Below are 13930 nucleotides of genomic sequence, written 5' to 3'. Positions count from 1 at the left end.
ACATATCCAACAACCCTAACAAAATGATGTAATCTCATCAGACTTTTGATGCTTTTCATATGTATTAGTCACACTCATAACGGATGCATGCCCCATTAATGGGTGTAAAACGTGCTATACATGCATCAAGCCCTATTAATGAGTGTAAACGTGTTATACATGCATCTAATCTAAGAAGTTAATTTTTGCATGCCCTACTAATGGAGTGTAAACGTGTTATACATGCATCTAAGAAGTTAATTTTTTCGGGTACGAATGTGTGTACATAACCAATGGTCCTTTTAATAAACCTTAGATACAAATACAGTTCTTTTGAGTATTGTATGATTCTCCAATTAAGTTTAAATATATAATTATATTGAATTTCATTAACCCTCGGGAAAGATAACATTAATGTTATATTGACCAATTTAGTTGTGTTTTGAGATTTTGAATTTAGTTTGTCATACTTCTCCACCTCATAAAGTTCATATTTTGATATTCAACTTCCTTAGTCATGGCATATGAAAGATAGGTTCTTCTATTGGCGTGGAATTTTCAAGAAATTTATTTGCCTTTTTTAAAAGAAACTTCCCATTTGCTAATAGAAAACTCGTTTTCATCTCCGGTAAAAGTTTGCAATTATCAATGGAATTGACTCGGTAGTTGGTAGGGATCACTGGTCTGTGTTTTCAGATTCTATACATCCACATCACAAGAAAATCATACGTTTCCCGAACCTGTGGTCCCCACTTTGGCAGGTTGACCCAACCAGCCTAAAGTCCAACCTAAAACCAATAGGTAAAGCTATGGATAAAGCCAAGTGCCCCAATCAATTTATTCATTCCATAGGCACTGCCAAATGATTTAATAAAGCTGGGAACATAATCAGGATATGATATCCTTGGCTTAGAGGCCTTAGGAAACAGACCCAAACTCTAAAACATTTGATTCATTACCTCTCTCTCTTTCCTTTTCTGTTGGCTATGATAAAAATGTTTACTTGCATATGGCTACCATGTCACAAGATGGGTAATCCAGTTTCATGTATTCTGAAGTCCTATTGAGTTGAAAATGGAAATGCAAGTAAAACAGGTTTCACAGATTCCTTATGTGATCTGTCATTTCCTATTACCAATTAGACTGATCTTATAGAACAGGCACATTGAAATGCTACAAAAAAAACATGCGCTCAATTCAAACACATTGTAAAGCTCAGTAACAAAGTCCATTTTCCACAACAAACAAATGTGCCTGATGTAATGCTTACAATTTGGGATGATCGACCAGTCCACAAGTGTCGTACATTGATCAAATCAATAAAAAATATCTTTTGTACTTGGCAATACAATAATCATGTATCACATGGCATCATAGCACCACGCAGTTTTCTCCTCCAGCTAAGTGAATTACTACAGTAACAAAGTAAACAAAAGGTATTTCCCAGTGCTTGGTATCAAGCCCAAATTGCATGCAACTATCACAAGTATAGACTATTTGGTTAGACTGAGCTGATGATTACTCAACAGGAAAAAAGCTTTATATCTGTGCTGCACTTGGGAGTGTAACAAGTACTCTATACTCTCTGTGCCTCTTCTTTCTCCAACTAGTTAAGTGTATTCTTGTGATCAAAAAGCCTCTAACTGCAGCATTTCAAAATTTAAATTTATAAATAAGGAAACCACATCCATCAAAATTCTACAATTCAAGGGGAGGCCTATTAAATGATATGTATGCAGTCCAAGCATCATAAACTGTATATAATACCATATATACAATACAGAATCACTGCTAAAAGATAAATGCTGTGTGTGTAACACCAACAACATCATCAAGTAATCAAGGAATTAATTTGGAAGAGAACTTACTTCAAGATTTTGGTAGCAGCCGACCATTATACATCTTATCAAGTAACTGTTTTGCATCAGGCCTCCTAAGAAAACCTTCGGTAAACCAGTCCCTAAACAAACAGGACACACAAGTTTTCCTCGACCTGCCCATAACAAGAAATTAGTAACACAATTCAAAGTACTTGGGTTCCACATTACCAGAGAGAGGGAAATTAAATTTTTTTTTTTTTTTTTTTTAAAAAAAAGGAATAAAGCTGATTTGACAAATTGGAACAGCAGTATTAAAATGAATGGAGGTTAAAATCAATGCCTTTTACAACGCAACAATGTCAACATTGTAGCATCCAAGACAACCTGACATATCACAATCTTTTATATATATATATATGAAAGGAGTGTTGGGGCTGCTAAAGTTAGTCAGAACCCCCTTTTGGGATTGTGCATTGAGTAGCTACTACCCTTTGAAGTGTGTTTTTACCTAAAGACTTCTTGCTAAACCTTTCATATGCATCTTCAGCATTTATGAGCATGAAGAGCTCTTGAGTTAAAGTTTAGCACTCACAAAATATCCAAATTATTGAAACAAAGAACAGACTGTTATTTAAAATTACAACTCAAGGGCTAGAGGGCTCCAATTAACCATATATACTAAAGGCTTGACCGTCCTTTCCTGCAAGCTTAAAACATTGACTGAAACCTAACTAACTATATGTATTTCTATTTCTATTTGTTAAGTTTTATTTGTAGAAATTTCAAAGTAACACCAGCATTTGGTTTTCATTTAATGTCAGCATATCAAAGATGCCTTCAGCAAGCAATTTATTTCATTAGCTTTTATTGTAAATGATTTTTAAAAGTAAATAAAATTTATGAGCATCTTATTATAGTTCATGATCATTAATAATTCTAGTGTTAAATCATCAAGAATTAAAGTACCAAAGCTTTTTACAATGTGTTGAAACAAGATAGTCTCTACTCACCCATGATATTAAATAACACAAAATGTGAAATTGACAGAAGACAACTCTTTAATTGTAGAATTTTTAAAATATAAATATAATAATAAGTCTATCTTTCTAGCTAAGAGATAAGGTTTGTTTCTTTTTCAGTTAGATAATTATAATACACCACTCTCCGCAGGGACAGGCTATGCTATGTAAAGCCCACTCCAACCTGCCACGCTCTCACAGTGATAGCCTTTTACCTCCATAATTAAGATGGAGAATATGTCTATCCAGTTTCATGTATGATAAAACTTTCAGCTACTATGATATGAGGCCATGATTTCAAATGCTGCAATTGACTCCATTAGGAAGGTTAACCTCAGCGGAAAATGCCAAGAAAAGAAAAATGGAATGTGTTCACTACTATTGAACGTTAAAGAATGTCTGAATATCCCAAGTCATTAGTCAAAGAACCAATATCAGATAACGTTCAGAGAAATGAGTATTCAGAATGGCAACAAAACAATTGAAAGCAGCAAATACCTGCTTCTATAACTAATTACCTAATGCAAATGTATCAGTCAAAAAGTACATACCATAACAATTTGGACATTCTGTAAATTCATAGACATCTTTAGCCCGTTTTCTGTTCAGAGCTTTCCATTTTCCTGTACCACCACACATATCACCTAAATAAAAAGCAAATGAACATCTTATGGACTGAATTTCTTATAGACAAGAGTGGGGTACCACTTGTAACAGAATTTAATAAATAGTGATGTTTTCGTAGAAGATTCAATGATTAAAACATAAAATAGATTAAAAGGTGAGACAGATGAAAAACTTTTTCATTGAGACCATGATAAAATCTTTATAACTATGCCAAATTCTTGGAACACAAGGACTTTTAACAGATCAATAAACTTCAATAGACCTTGTAACAGTAAGGAGTTGCAGTAACAGAAACAATTCATATTCACTCTACTCGCTCACTAACCTTTTTTAAGGGAGGGATCAGGGGTGAGAGGAAGGAGGATACAACAACAATAACAGATACAAGGTAAACAAGATCCATGATCTAGATATCAGTGTTCCCACCCATGTATAAATTTCTCACAGTTTATATTGATACAAAAGCAACAGAGCTGGCAACTCTAAAATTCTCAAGGGTTCATATAATTTCACATTCTCAACAAGTTTTACATATATTGCAAGATGTGTACACTGTACAAACATTCGGATTATTATTCTGATGAGGAAATAAAAATAAAAATAAAAAACATAGGAAATTTCACACTTACAAAGTACAGCACCGCTGCCCCCACGGTTCCTGCATCCTGGTCTTTCATTTCCTTCCAAAGCAGTTGCATTTTGTATGGAAATAGGGGTACCAAAATTGTTTATCAAAGATAAAATTGAGCACAAACATGTGAGACAACAACGCTGAGAAGATTGACGATTGAGATCCCTGCAGTTTTAAAAAATAAAAAATATAAAAAAAAATCCTCACTTTGTTACAGTTAAGTCTTTTCTATGAGACTTTAAAGTGCTCTACATGTCATTAAGATATTCAGTAGACCGGTGTTTACAGCAAAACAAACTTTTTACTAGCCAAATTTATAAATTTTTAGTACTGTGGCCATCAAATGACTAATGTGAGGTCATTCATGGAAGTTATATTTTAAGAACATGGAAGCCCATCCACAGCATAATGACAAGTCATCTAGTAAATAGTTTTATAAAGAGAATGGATAAACTTCCCTTCTCTACTATACCATTGGCAACATGAACAACAAATTGAATGTGCCCCAACAAAGAGAGCAGCTTCCCACGCAGAGAAATACTAGCGACCCCATCCATCACATCACATTCTACTAAATGGTATTCATACATGGCACATAAATGCATAGGAACTCGTAACAGAATGAGCACCAAATAGTACATTTCCACAAATGAAAGCATTTGATGATCAGCACCACTTCTCCCCTTGCTTTCCAGCAAGCCATGTCTTCCCTCTTATAAATTTTTCTTTAAGAAAATGGTGATCATGCCCACCTTAAAAGATATTGGATGTTGATAAAAATCAAAACTTTTACATTTGATGGTTTTGATGAGTTGTCTGAATCTCCTGGATTTTGGTTCTCACGTTCCAAACTAGACTGACTTGAAATTGACTGTGATTTGATAGAAATGAATGCTGGTTAAAATCACTGCCCTTCCAAAAATATACAGCTTAGCGTATTCTAATCTTCAGAGCAATACAAGCAAAACAACAAACAAAATCAAAACAATGACTGCATCACCATAAGTCTGGAAACCCATTTGAATATCCATAAAATAACAAATAATTTTTTTTTTTTAAGTAATCATTGTTAGAATAAGGGTTAAGAGATTAAATTCATCATTTCCTAACAACTTAAGCTTTGGGAACAAGTAGTAATTTATCAAAGTAACTAATCTTGAATTCGAACCATCTCTCTATTCTCTATCTCCCATTTAAAAAGGTTAAAAATTCTATATGTTGGGTCTCACTTATTAAGAAAGAGTCTAGATTCACATGAAGGGGAGTATTAGAGTAGTAGTTAAATTCATCATCCCCTTGCGACTTAAACTTTTGAGACAAAAGGTAATTTATCAATCATCACAGCAAACTTGAAATTTCACAATATGATGATATTTTAATTCTGATTCTACAACTTCTAACAACAGAATCATTTCTGCATTGACCACTTCTCAACAACGAATTTGTACAAGAGGAAAAAGTAACCCATTTATATATTAGCAGCTCAATAGCACTAACGCCTAACTGACTTGGAAAACAGATTTGGACCCTTTTGGAAGGACTCACAAATAAGTAAAGCTTTTGAAAATTCAAAGAAATATGTAAATATTAATACAGTCATTATACTAATTTTCACGAACCAAACTGGAAATTCAGACAACATGTTCTAGAGCTCAGGTTAACTTGAAAGTTTAGTTTAAAGCAATTCCAACAAGTTCATGCAGCTAAATGAAACTGATCAATAAGCTCAAATTCTTTATTGGGTACTTGTAAATGAGTGTGTGTGTGTGTGGTAGTTAGAGAAAGAGAACTCACAGTGGTCCATGGAGCCAAAGCAAAACGTTGAGGGAGGGCTGAGAGCTGAGAAGAAAATGCCATGTTCACTCTCTCTCTCTCTGTAATACCCCAAATTTTGATTTTATGATTGTCAATTTTAATATAGCGTCGAGGTACCCTATGTGTGTGCACAGTAAGATGGGAGTCGACAATTTTGTGGTGCTACAAATAGATGAGAAAATTAAAATTTTCGTGTATACGATTTAGCGGGTCAATTAAAATAAATAAATAAAAAGGAAAAGAGAAAGATGTTTTACGGACTCCTTGTAAAATAAAGTGATAAGTTCAAGTGGGTTTTAAAATCCAGCCCACTACCCCACCAAGCCCACATCTCTTTTGTGTTAAAATATAAGTTGGAGGAAAAAAAATAATTAGGGTTTTGGGATAAGAAGGGTTTCATCATTAAGGAGGCTAGGGTTTTATCAAAGAGGCTAAGAGGTATTTTTTTCCTTGGAGTTAATTGAAGAGGCAGCTGATTGTTTCAGGTATGATTTTTCATCCATTAGAAACAAAGAATTAAAGGATTAAAATTTTATCTTAGAAACATTGGCGATATGTAGATTTGTTTCTAAGAGATATCTTTTCCTAAAAGTTGGTCCTTGAATCCTAGATTGAGCCACGGAATTTCTAGAATCCGTGATTTTGGCTAAGTCTTCTTCGGTTTTGCACGTATAAATTATATATATTGCCATCAAGTCTCCTATTAGATTTGTGTATATTAGGTCCTACTGGATTTTCCACGTTTTCCTTGATTATATCACTAGTTTAGGATTGACCCTAAAGAGAAGGTGGCGGTCAATAATAACATGAAGTCTTGTAGTTGGTTAAATTTGACATTTGATATACTGGATGATTGTTTTAGAATAACTAATAGATATATTCAGATTTGATGTTTCTACGTGTGGGAACTAGTTTTGCCTATATTATAACTCTAGGAAAAAAATAAAATAAAATAAAAAGAGAAGGTTGTGGAGTATTATAGTGTTTTAGGAAGTAGTTTATGATCATGAAATTTCTTGCTTATTGATTAAAGTAATTTTCTGTTTAGAGCTTACAGAAGACTAAAAGTGCTTGGCCGTGTTCGAATATATTAGCAAGAGAGGTAAGTAATTATGCATAAAATGCACAAGTTTGTCCATTAGGTTCTTAGAAGTTAAAAGTTTTCAAAAGTTTTATATTTCAAAATTATATTTTCTAAAGTTTGTCAAAAGTATTTTAGTATCATTGAAAGAGAAATTTCAACTATTAAATAATATTTTAAAGAGATACTTTGAATTTTAAATAAGTTTTGAATGTCCAAATCTCATTTAAAAGATGATTTCTAAACTAAACTATTTTTCCGTAAATAATTGAGTTTCAATGTAAGCTTTCTAAAAAGGTTCTTGTCCTTTAAATTTATTAAAACCAAGTAGTTTTAAAGTCATATTCCTATTCTCCAAATGATATTTGAAACGTTTCTTTTAGCCAATTGAATTTTCAGATTTACTCAAGAATTGTAATATATTTATATAAACTCTTCAGTTCTTATTCATTCCCTAAGAGGGTCAAGCATCCTTTGATTTATGTTCTATTCGATATTGTGATCTTTGATATGCCTCTGTATTTGAAAAGAAATTGTTAATATCAAGTAAATTATTATATTTTGTATAAATTTTGCTTTGTGATATGTGACTCAAAATAAGTGTTTTTGGATTTGATTAGATATATCAGATATATGTGTAAATCCGCTCACAGGATTGTATGTGAGAATATGTGTTGATCCCTTACCAGCAAGGGTTAGATGTTGGTATCTGCTCACAGGATTGTATGTGAGAATATGTGATGTGTATATGTGACACTGTGCTCTAATCAATTTTGTGAATGTGATTTCAAATGATTTTAAGATGTGATTACAATTGTATTAAGTGATTCATTATATGTTTTGGAATAATTATTTTTGATATCATTGAATGAGTTTGTGAAAAATCAAAATATTTGTGCCTGGCTTGACTCTATTCCATTGTGTATTTTGTATAATTACTTACTAGATGTGTGGCTCACCCCATCAATTACTATTTTTCATATTAAAGTATAGTTGGAAACATAGAACCGTTGGGTCGCTTTATAAGGTGCAAGGTAGAGTATGGAAGTCGTAGGTGACTTCAGTATGCATTGAAGACTAATAGAACTTTAGCTACCTTATTTTTGTATTTCATGTTTTTATGGAGATTATTTCCCATTTGTGGAGTTTAGACTTTTTTTGTGAGAGGTTTTTTTTAAGAGTATTATTTCTTTGGAGTATTGATCTATTTTGGATTAATTATGTTTTTATGGAATTATATAAGTTTAGCAGGTTAGTCATGCATCTAAATTCATGTTCCATGGATTTGGGTCGTGACACTCTCTCTCTCTCAGACACACACACACACTATTGTGTTGTATGGGACAGTGGCATGGGATGGCATGGAACACAAAGGTCGTGGAGGACCTCACATTCACCATCCCCAAAACCAAAAATCTCAAAAGTGCTTTCCTCGGTCATTGTCTTGTGTTATATTAAACGACTCGTCGTTTTGCCTTCCCAATTTTTATAATAAAAAATCTGTCTACGCCTTTTAAAGTAATTGTACATGTTGTAAGGACGAACTTTGTCAACTTAAGAAAGTTTCAGTGACTCACAACAGTAAGAAAAGAATGTGCTTTCAACCCGCCAACCCAACCCAACCAAATATCTTGGGTTTTTTTTTTTGGGGTTAATGGGTTGTATTAGATTTTTTTTTTTCTTTAATTAAGCTTTTTATTGGGTGTAGGGGCCCTTTTTGTATGATATGGTATGTTAGGCTGCCTCCTGCGGTAATGAGCTGGGCTGCCTCCTGCGGTGATGGGCCCTGGTGTTTCTGAGTAAGGGAGCTGGGGCCAGTCCAATTGTAACTCAACTTGGGCCGGTTTGTGCACAAACTTATGCCTTGTCTGCCAGGAGCAAATTTACGGTAAGCAGAACTGTTGCAGACGAGTTACGGCAAACAGATATAATAGTAACTAAAACAGAGTATTTTGACTTATTTAAATAAACAGTTATGTATTCCCTCCTAATAAAGCATGATTACAGTCATAATGATATCAATCACAGAGAAGAACGAAGAAAATAATACTGGCTAATTTAAATGGGCATAAATTAAGTTTTAGGCTTAGTCTGCCGCAGCAAAGCCAAAGAGGAGAGAACGCCTATTCTCAATGCAAATAACCCCCTCAGGAAAAGGATCCTGCCATGGGGATTAATGGCTTTGAGGGAGTCGGACCTGAATGGTTTTAGTTTTACCTCCCAGAAAAATGAAGAAACGAAGAGAAGAATATCAAAATAAATTCTGGTTTCATATTTAATTTATCAAGGGCATAGCATTCAGGATACTGGTTGGTGCGAGAACTAAACAATAAATGTTTGGAAAAGAAGGGAAAATATCTATTTTCTGCAGAAATTGAAGTTATAAATACAGTGCCTACTTCCTTATCCCAATGAATGTGTCCTACAAAATTTACTATTGATAAATTCTAATTTGTGCTTGGCTATGCTTTATATACTTTACATGGCTGTAATATTCATATTTAGAACTATTTTAAGCTGCGTTTCTTGATGCAGTTTCTCTCGTGGGACAGTCTGCACCTCCTGAAGTCTTGCAGAAACTAACATATCTTGTCATGAGACACTCACACCCTCAAGTCAAGCGTATTGACACTGTCCGTGCCTACACCTTTGGTGTTCTCTATTTTGTAGAGGTGAGTCATGTAAATTTCTGAGTAAAAATAAATAGTGGCGAGCTTTCGATCACAACTTCAATCTTTTATTTCATTTTTAAAGAAAGTTTTGAGTCTACAATAAGACATCAAAACTGTGATCCTCCCTTCCCTTTGAGATGCCATTGAAGAAATTGCAAATTAAATATTTTGTGGGAGATTTTCTTTTAAATTTTATTATGCCATGCAGATGAAATTTTTTGCAAAGTTACATTAGATTCTAAGCATCCTAGTTTTGAATATCTAGCAAAGTAATGATCTTTATTATATTGTTGAAACAGGTTGACATTGAACTCCCCGAAGAGCTACCCCTAAAAGAAGCACATGCCATCGGAGAGACCTTGCAGGAGAAGCTAGAGAAACTTCCGGAAGTTGAGCGGGCATTTGTTCACCTTGATTATGAATGTGATCACAAGCCAGAGCACTCTGTACTCAGCAGACTACCCAACAATCAGACTTGAATTTTGAATAGCTCATACAAGTCTGACATAGAAGATGTGTTATAATCTTATGGCTTTGTGGAGTTAAATCGTTCGCCTTGATTATTTTTAGTTTATTTTATTATATGAGTGAGTTTGGCCACTAAGCTAAGTGTCACAGGGTCAATTTTTTTTTCTTTTAAATTTTCTATCTGTGATGGCATTAAGCCCCTGACTTAGTCTCAGCCAACACTCCACACACACACACCGCAGAAACACTCAAAATAGATTTATCTAGGGAATTCACACACACACAGCACACACAGTATTTACAGGGCACCAACCTTAACCTTTATTACTCAATATCAAGTACAAAGAAAGCCTGGAGAATACACATGAAATTCTCTAAGCAAAATTACACACTCTGCTGTTAACAGCCCCAACAGCCTAGGATAAATATACGGAATTAACTATCACAATAGTTACTGCCAAGTAACTGCCCCTTGTCCAGAACTTGCTGCCACATGTGGTCTGACTTAAGACACCTTCAACTGATGCTGTCTTGGCCTGCTTTCCAAGTTTCCATCCCCTACACAACAGGTCTAAACATCCACAAAGCCAGGAACTGCTTGGTAATTGCTGTTGCACGCTCTGCACATGCCAGCCCATTACTCAGCACATCATCATGGGGCTTCTGCCCATGCTCCAGCAATCCACACATAATAGTTCCATCACGTTTTAGAAGCCTTGACCTCCTACCCAAGCCCTTCTCATCAGCATCATAGCCCACACTACATGTCCATATGCAACACCAAGTAACTGTCATCAGCCCACTCATACAAGTTTATGCATTATGCCAATACCAACCAGCCCAATGCCTTACACAGCATATCATCATCACAACAGCCCACCACTGCCTTGCACCCAAGCCACCAAGCCCGCATACAAAGCAATCACTAGCCAAACCACTATGCCATGCACTATCACATAGGGTCAACACCACCTGCTGCTGCCCATCATCAAAATCCGTCTCTGCCCACCATGGCCCTCCTCTGCCATGGCCTTAGGGCATCATGTGGAGCAAGGTGCCTCCACATGCTGCCCCTCATCATGCTCGTCAATCTGAATCCAGCAAGGAGACCGAGCTTGTCCCCCTCAAAGCGCAATTAGGAGCTTCACTAGGTAGGCATGAGGAGCCATGGGTGTCTTGAGAAAACATTGAGCCATGTGACTAGCCTGATGTTGTCCAAGCACTCCAATTCCTCATGCCATCATCAGCAACTTATAAAGCTCCTAACACTAAGGGAGGGTCATGATTCATGAGATGTGGTCTAGCTGAATTGTGTTAACCCTTAAGAAAATAGTTCTCTTCACCTAAGCCGCTCACTTTTCTTGCTCATTCCCTATCAATAATGCTTTAATAGTTCCCCTTGTGACACGCTAGTGCAATTATGATTTATGGTCTCCATTGGGTTTCAAATTTCTTTATGTTGAAGAACAAAGACAAATATAATGTAAGAAGCTCTTTTAATCGTTCACAATTAAAATGTGAAAAAACTTTATTTAGACCCTAATAAGTTAAGCGACTGATAAATTAATTGTCTGTGACTATTTTTTATTTATTTATTAATTTTAGTGTTAACAAAATTTTAGATTGCATAATCACAGTTAATATCACCAAAATCTAAAAGCAATGAAAAGCACAATCAAATTTGATGAAGTGGAAAATCTTTGCTGAATTCCTTGGAGGAAAAACTACTCTAGGTATCCAACCCTTAGGAATTTTTTTTTTTAATTTTTTGGTAAACAACCCGTAGGAAATTCATTATAGAAGAAACAGTTACTACATTCAGAACTTATCAAACTTTTATAACCTAGACTCTCTATACAATCTCAACAAACAGCTTTTGCTTCCCATAGTAGTGACCTCTCAAACTTTGGAATCCTTCTATAGAACTTCATTCACAAATAAACTTGTCCACAACCACTGAAATTCTAGTACTCCAATCTCCAAAGAACTTTATGGAGAGCAAACTCTCAAAAACAACACAATTGTATTAATTTAAAAAAACTATACCCCACTCATTTTAAAACTAAACTAGATCAAATTTGTGTTTGTTTTGAAGCTCCAAATGTGTACTTTCCTAGAAACAACTTTCATTGAAAAATTTGTTACGGTTTCAAAGATACGTGCAAATGATCATTAATTCATTATCTTTGAGCATATCATAAGCCCATCAATTTTAAGCAGTTTCTAACATATCCAACAACCCTAACAAAATGATGTAATCTCATCAGACTCTTGATGCTTTTCATATGTATTAGTCAATACGTATTAGTCAAACTCGTAACGGATGCATGCCCCATTAATGGGTGTAAAACGTGTTATACATGCATCATTCATGCCCTATTAATGAGTGTAAAAGTGTTATACATGCATCTAATCTAAGCAGTTAATTTTTGCATGCCCACTAATGAGTGTAAACGTGTTATACATGCAGATAAGAAGTTAATTTTTTCGGGTATGATTGTGTGCACATAACCAGTGGTCCTTTCATAAACCTTAGATACAAATACAATTCTTTTTAAGTATTGTGCGATTCTCCAATTAAGTTTAAACTAGTATGTAAATTGTTATGCACAAGCATGATGAATGAATTGTAGTGGTACTATAATATTAGCTTAGGCTATAAAATATATAGGATATTAGTTCAAACAGGACATTTGGAGGTACTAAAATAGTTTTTTTTTACAACTTTCATGTATTGATTACGTCAAATTTCTCATTACACCATTATTATGTATATAATTTTTAAAATCACTATTGGATATTACATGTGGGGCCCAATAATCTATGGGCCAGGCCCATTTGCTCGTGGAGAGTCCGAAGGCCCAAGCCGAGGAGAGCTATGGCCCAAGCCCGATAACATAGAGCACAAGACTGTTTTGGAATACAGCCGAGGACAGTTCAGTCCTCGGCAGATCCAAAATCCCACCGGAATAAAGGGGTAAAACTAGTATTGGACTAAACTTGAAAAGAGACCTAAAATATCTTGAGAAAGTTACCCTTATGACCCTTCCCAGATAAGACTCTGCACCTAGCAGAGCCGTATTCCTCAGCCTTATCAATCATCCCCAACAATTCTGGGATTAGACTGATGGGACAAATATCAGTCTTGTAAAGGTTGACCCTACACGTGGACGAAGGATAGTTAACGCAGACGAGTATAAAAGAAGAAAGTAAGTAAATCTGAAGGGGGATCCATCCCACCTCCAAAAAAGAGAGACTACATGGGTGAGAACACCTAAACAACACCTGAGATGACAGAAAAAACCCATCGTCGGGTAACCGGGGTAAGACCTTAATGGTCCTCGAATCAAGTCCGAGGAGACCCATCCCATAGGATGCGACGCCGTAGGGCTTAAATGTTCAAGCCCAAATCCTTTTTCTACACGAATTCCTCTAAAACCAAGACCGGGCATCGCCCCGTGACCAACGGCTAGCTTTTCAAACCCACTCTCTACAAATCATATTGTGAGGGATCTTTCATATGCGAGCCCAACACTATTATTGGGCCGCAAAGGAATTGTGTCCTTACATTACATATACAATATTAATTCACAATCATTGTCCGTGAAATTCTACTAAATACAACACAAAATAAAAGAATAAATTGGTCCAATAGTATCTCTTAAATTGAATGGGGATAGGTGTATGGGATCGTTAAGATCAATTACAATTTGTTATGTTCAAAATCCTAGCATACAAAATATTTGAATAAAACAGTATAAAAAATTTGCTCATTAGTTTAGAGAAAAAATAACAACAAAAATCTAAACAATTTAATT

General features: G+C 35.1%; 1 long non-coding RNA gene and 1 pseudogene across 1 annotated transcript; one reads left to right on the top strand and one right to left on the bottom strand.

Moving 5' to 3' along the window:
* Positions 1-1848: 1848 nt before the first annotated feature.
* LOC115954675 lies at positions 1849-5972 on the bottom strand (annotated as a pseudogene).
* A 995-nt stretch (positions 5973-6967) lies between these two features.
* LOC115954706 lies at positions 6968-10234 on the top strand. Its single transcript, XR_004083944.1, has 3 exons — positions 6968-6993; positions 9508-9644; positions 9944-10234. It is a non-coding gene; the product is annotated as an uncharacterized LOC115954706 (long non-coding RNA).
* The last annotated feature ends 3696 nt before the right edge of the window (positions 10235-13930 follow it).

This window comes from Quercus lobata, chromosome 8 (assembly GCF_001633185.2).
Source record: "Quercus lobata isolate SW786 chromosome 8, ValleyOak3.0 Primary Assembly, whole genome shotgun sequence".
In the NCBI taxonomy this organism is placed as follows: Eukaryota; Viridiplantae; Streptophyta; class Magnoliopsida; order Fagales; family Fagaceae; genus Quercus; species Quercus lobata.
Note: the sequence above shows the minus strand (reverse complement) of the source record. Positions and strands in the feature narration are given on the sequence as shown.